This window comes from Etheostoma spectabile, chromosome 18 (assembly GCF_008692095.1).
Source record: "Etheostoma spectabile isolate EspeVRDwgs_2016 chromosome 18, UIUC_Espe_1.0, whole genome shotgun sequence".
Classification (NCBI taxonomy): Eukaryota; Metazoa; Chordata; class Actinopteri; order Perciformes; family Percidae; genus Etheostoma; species Etheostoma spectabile.
In genome coordinates this window covers 23,564,076-23,570,705 of record NC_045750.1, presented here as the reverse complement: position 1 = coordinate 23,570,705, position 6,630 = coordinate 23,564,076, and the positions used below count along the sequence as shown (strand labels likewise).

At 41.5% G+C, this 6,630-nt stretch overlaps 1 long non-coding RNA gene across 1 annotated transcript in view; it reads left to right on the top strand.

The window, feature by feature from the left end:
* Positions 1–6,630, top strand: part of LOC116706515 (uncharacterized) — an 18,951-nt gene that overhangs the window by 10,158 nt on the left and 2,163 nt on the right. The window lies entirely within an intron of this gene.

Below are 6,630 nucleotides of genomic sequence, written 5' to 3'. Positions count from 1 at the left end.
CACACACACACACACACACACACACGGACGTGTGTTCCGCAATTGTCCGTTATATAGTGAATTGTCTCCATGGTACGACATGGCTACGGGTCCGTTGTAGCAGATTAAATATGAACCAAGTACAAATAATGGATGCTGCACCGGTCTTTTTTTGGTATCGTTTGTATTGCATAAACTTTTTATCGCCCATTACAGGGGATAGAAATCAACCGCTATTATTCTTTTTAATCTTTTTTCATTAAGGCTAGTTATTGTCATGGTTTCGGGTTTTTTAATCCTGTTTTCCTTTCCCTCTTCGTGTTCCCTCCCTGGTCTGGTGTTATGGTCTTGTGTTTGCGTCTTGTGTTCCCCTGAGTGTCTGTATGTTCTGTTTCCTGTTTTATTTTGAAGTCGGGTTTTTGTCTCGTCCTGCCTTTACTTTGACTTCCTGTGTCTTCCCGCTCTTGTGATTACCTGATGTTTTCCACCTGTTTCCCAGCCCTCTCGTCACCTCGTTCCCCCCTGTATTTAGTCTTTGTGCGTTCTTTGTCTTGTGTCAGATCCTCGTTACTGTCGGTGTGTCATGTGTTCCTGCGCATTTGCCCTGCCCTGCCCCGTGAGTTTTGCCAGCCCCTGTGCTCCGGTTTTTGTTTTTCCCGGTTTCTTCATTGCGGTATTTTTTTGGACTCTGTTTTTGTTAAAATAAAACCTATTGAAACCACTGCTGCTTGCCTGCTGTCCTCTGCTTTTGGGTCCTCCTTCATCTCCCGTCACAGATATATAATTTCATTAGGCCCTTCTTTTTTTACACTTTAGTTGGTGCGGTCCAATGTGTGTTGGATGTGTTTCCATTCACATACCATACAATGGTGTAGCACCAAAAAACGTCATTGTCCTATACAAAATATGGTTCTGCATTACGTGCATCAATCTACATACCATATGTTGTATGTGACATTTTTGGAAATACGCCTATTTGTTCAGAAGATTGATAGTACTTTTGTGTCTTTACGATAAATATGAAGCCACAGGCATTAGCTGATTTAGCTTGGATTAGCTTAAAGGCTGGAAACAGGGGGAAGCACCTAACCTGGCTCCAAAGGTAACCCAATCTGCCTACCAGCACCTCTAAAGCTCACTAATTAACACATATGTCTCATTTGTTTACTCTGCAGGAGTTAGGTTGTCACCATAAGGTTGCCAGGCAACCTGCAGAGACTCCAGGATGCAACCGCTCCTAACTGGGAAATGTAGAATAAAACTACATCCTGTGTACACCTTGGCTTTCGGTTTTCTTCAGACAGCGCCAAGCTAGCAGTTTCACACTGTTTCCAGTCTTCGTGCTAAGCTAAGCTAAGCTAAGCTATCTGGACGCTGGCTGTAGCGTCATATTTAACGTACACACATGAATGTGGTATCAATCCTCTCATCTAACTCTCGCCAAGAAAGAGAATAATCTAATTTCCTAAAATGCTGAACTATTCCTTTAATTACATATTAATGTATTGATAAGACCTACTTCTTTTTACACCTCCCTGTCTCTTTGACTGATTCATGCATGAGCTAGAGGAGAAGGGTTAAAGCTAAGGGTTACAGATATTGTGACATTTGAAAATAGTCAATGTTATAAAAGATATCCCCCCTGTTGCACCATGAAGATTAATTAATTAGATGCCTCCACTTATAATATGTTGCCTAACATAAAACCTATGGTGCTGAGGCTGCAGGGTGGCTTTGGTCAACATGCTGATGCCACATCCCGCCTCTAAAAACTGGCTGAGTATACAGAAATGCGACCCAAAGTTGTCTTAATAGCTATTAAATGTTGTGAATTTAAAAGACAAAGTGCACTTACTGATATCCTACAACTAAATAACAGCGAGAGAGTCAGGGTGACTATGTAGACGTGAAGTTTAATACCCGCACTCTGTCTGCCAAGACAGGAAAAGCAAGGGTAGAAAAAGGACACATTTTTTGGCAGCCCTTCATCAAAAGCATAAAGCAGTGGCCACAAGGGGAGAAGTAAACAGATTAGAAAAGCTATTGACATTTCCACGTTGCAAGGAAAAGGGTGTCGAATGGCAGCGAGGATGATAAGGTGTACAGGCATTCGGTCCCCCCCCCCCCCCCCCCCCCCTCTCATGTTTTATGTATCTGTGATCACAACTGATCGTGAGAGAAATTAATCAATAACAATGCCGTCGGGATGTGTGGTTGACACATGCCGCTGCCCACCCCCACCGCCACCTCGTGCCGCTCCCCCCCCCCTCCTCCTTTCAACACCCCTTGCCACACTCCTCCGTTCTCCACCCTCCTTCATTTTCCTCACCCCCATCCATTTTGATTCGGGGGCCTGTTGTTCGCCCACATCTAGGTGAGGGATTTTTACATCCCCGGCGTGCTTGGAGGAACTCCATATGGCCGGGATCAAAGGTGTTGCTGGGTGCATGGTTCTGCTTGGTTGCAAGCCACCGCCGTTAATTAGAAAACAAGATCAGAGGCGGTATTAAAATCCAATTAAGCCCGTATGAACAGATTGCCAAGTGATGTTCACTAATGCATTACTGAGCACCATGCAAATTTTAGTGGCAGCATTTGGCTTTATGTTACGTGTTTGTGTCATTAAGTGTGTATGTGTGTGTGTGTGTGTGTGTTTCTGAGTGTGTGCGGGAGTGTGCCTGTGCACGTGTCACTTGCTGGCTAGCCAAGGCTCTGTGACATTGCCTGATCTTTTCCTTGATACACAGCTCTAATCTCATATAAACAATCAGCTAAAGCTCCACAGAGCAACAACACCTATACACATGATAAGATTGGATGATATTGCTTCTTACAATCAAAGCATAATTGAGAATGCTGAATTATTGATCCTTCATAATTGAGTTCTCGTCACTTGATTTGAATGAGAAACTAATATGATGCACAGAAAATCCAGCAGTTTTAGGTAAATTGCCCGAGAGTGTTCTGGTTGGATACAAAGATCTATGTTGCCTTTTCTATTTGGTCTACACTGGCCACTCAAAGATATAAATTACAAGAGGGACAGGAGCATTCCATTTACATCATTTTAAAATTTGAGATGGCTGTCAGCAGATATAATTAAACCATGTTAAGGAATTGGATGAGGCACATTAAAATGCGTACATAAAATCATTCTGCACAATAAGTGCCAATTTAGTCCACGGGTTTCATTCGCCACAGCAGACAGACAGGGCATCTGCACCAAAGACTGACAAGTGGATGCAGCTGGTGGCCTATGGCCCGAAGCCTTCACATTATCACAGACGAGGGCTGTTAATGTTGGGCTGAATGGAGCCCCTTTTGAGATACAAAATAGCATTCTGATTAGAAAGCCAGGAAATACACATCTGAAGTGCCGGAAATTGTCACAATGCAGAACCACGGCACATTTGGCACAGTCTCAAGCTGGGTATAGAGGGGTAAGATGTTGATGAAGGGATGTGCCACTGTCAAACACATTAAGATTTCTCGTATAGCTGCGCAGTTTATCCGTTTCTTCAGGATATGTTCTTCAGGTCGTGGGTTGGGTCAGAGTTTTCTTCGTTATATGTGACAAATAACTGTAGTTTTAGATTTTGCACATAGGTTTGTAGTGGTTTTTGAGATCTAACTCTTCCAGAGGAGCCACACAATAGGCCTCTTGGCTTCATGGCTGCACCAAGACATTACATCTTTCATGTTTTAACCAGTCAAAATTCTGCTGTTGGAACAGTGGAAGGACCGCTAGCAAGACACTCTCTACCGTCTACCAACTACCGTCCCAGCACGCAGGAGGTCAAGGACTGATGGTGGTGCAGTAATTGGACAAAACCAGCCCGACGGAGGAGTTGTTGTACAGCGTTATTACTCATCCCTTGCCTGAAAACTACACCAGGAAAGACCATTAGCTGTCCTTCCCCGAAGAAACAACCCTATAGGTCGTTTTTAATGCAGCAAATACCCATATTTACGTTTTATTGTCATCTAGAAGCTGTAGTAATTATGACGGCAGCAAAGCAGGAAGTAAGGTGATAAAGTATAAGAGCAACAAGGTAGGTAGGGGGGGTGGATGGGTCAAACAAACACATGCCTTTTAACCCTTATGTTGTCCTTGGGTCAATTTGACCCGTTTTCCTATATCAATGTTCTTTTTAATTCCTCAAAATAACATGATTGATTCCACACAACGCTCTTTGGCAAGTACAAATCTCTACTTTCATTCATTTTGGGGCATCTTATTACATTTTATAGCATTTGGAGCGTTTGGTTTTGAAGTAGTGTTGAGTAAAAGTTGACATATTCCAGTCTGTGATTATCCATTAACATACTTTCCTTTAAGTTTAGTCTAAATAATTCCTAATTTCTGCTTTTCTAACTCAAACATTAGGTATAATTTCTTATAAATGAGGTTTATTGACCATAATTTCCAAAAATAACTGTAAAACTAAACTTAATATGTTAGTGTTACGTAGTGTTAAACATAAAAAAAGTGACAAACATTGAAAAAAGTGTCAAAATAAGAGACAAAAACGTAAGAAAAAGTTAAAAGCATTGATGAAAAGCGTCAACAAAAGTGTTGATTTTCAATTTTGACGGGAAGACAACACAAGGGATAACCAGGAGACCAGGCATAGTGTCCTGTTTGAAAATAACATTAAATGGCAGCTTTTTTTAACTTTACTGAACAAACGGAACTATGTCACATTCAGTGTCACATGTGTAACCGGAAGTGAAGTAACCTAGTAGTTTTTCTACCTAAACGTAACCCCACTGGCACCATTTATGACGTGTTTAGAAGTAAGAAGTCAAGACAGTTGTAATGAGCATGAACCTTGGTGTTTTATTTTGCAATGTGCTTTATTTTTGTAAAGAACCTGGCTGCACTGGGGTCTTCCTGTATGTGATCACCTGCCTGCCTTGACACATATGCTCCCGTATCACGGAAAAAATAGATCCGAAACTATTTGCTGCGGTGTGTTCATGGTGTTATGGGTCGTATTAGAGGGTAGGAATCAACTACCAATGTGGTCGTAGAGTTTGGAGGATTCGTTGGTTTTGCAGTAATCAGATTGTTTTCTGACAATAACATTTATGTTTTCCAGTCTTTCAGGTTTGCTACTACAGTACATGTAGGTGAAAATTTGGTCTGCATTTATCTACACTTGATGTTGGACACTCGATGAGTAACTGCCCGGTTATAAGAACTGATCTTGGGTTCACAAATTTTAAGCCCTGGCCATAAATGAAATTAAAGGGAAATGTTGCCACAAGGTTTAAGTGCCTATCTAAGCACAGCTTTGATAATTTAGGAAACCTTTCTTATTTCATTGAATAGAACCCATAAGAAAACCATGTGCATTTCAAAGAAGCAGGCACATTTATTTGTCAAACAAAGATATATTTTTTAATGCTATTCCATTTAGGAGAGCCAGCTCCAGGGCATGACTTTGCATAAACATACACAGCAACTTTCTGAAGCCAAGTGTTGTGTTATCTGTACGTATTTTGAGCTATCTACGTGTATGTCTACGCTGTATACAGCGGGCGTAAACATACACGCCCCTTGCTGTGCTATTGCCACTTGCCATGTTATTGCAAGAAGCAAATGACGATCATGAGATTGTGAGGAAATAGTTTAGGAAACGTGATACGTGGGTTGGGGAACCAGTTGGGTTTAGGAAAAGAAAAATGGGGTTAACTTTAGTTTTACCCCATTAGTTGTTTTTTTTTAAACCACAGTTGAGTTTAGGAAACGTGACATGCGGGTTGGGTGTAGGAAAAGAGGAACCGGTTGGGTTTAGGAAAAGAAGAATGGGGTTAGCTTTAGTTAAAATAAAAAATGACAGTTGAGTTTAGGAAACGTGACACGCGGGTTGGGTGTAGGAAAAGAGGAACCGGTTGGGTTTAGGAAAAGAAGAATGGGGTTAGCTTTAGTTAAAATAAAAAATGACAGTTGAGTTTAGGAAACGTGACACGTGGGTTGGGTGTAGGAAGAGAGGAACTGGTTGGGTTTAGGAAAAGAAGAACGGGGTTAGCTTTAGTAAAAAAATGATTTAAAACAACGGTTGAGTTTACGAAACGTGACACACGGGTTGGGTTTAGGAAAAGAAGAACGGGGTTAGCTTTAGTAAAAAAAAAGACAGTTAAGTTTAGGAAACAGGACTCGCCGGACTCGATTCCTTGGGTGAAATTCCTCTGTTTTACCCCATCCACCCCCCCGACCAACCTTCCTACGTAGATTTTCACCCTTTCATGCTACTCGCTACGGCGTAAATTCACACATTTTCGCAAGGTAATGTAAGTCAAAAAAAGGGGGTATGCAAAAAAGATGACAATGAAATCATTAGGTGCATCAATTCATCATTACCTGAGCTCTTCCTTCTACAACAAATCAAAATGTGCCCTGTGAAAATGTCTGTGTCTAAAGTTGAACCTTAAAAATGCATAAAATTACCTTGAGTAGTCCAACTCTCATGGCCCTTTTACCTCCTGTGATGCATTGCTGATCTGGAATGTCAACTACCTCAGCTCAAGCATTAGAAAGACAGATGCCACATATCTATCTTCTGATGCAATGTATGCATTAATTAAAAGCCGTGCATTTTCAAACAGGTAGAAGAGGGGGGCGAGTGCTGTTAAGGGGTGTCAGAC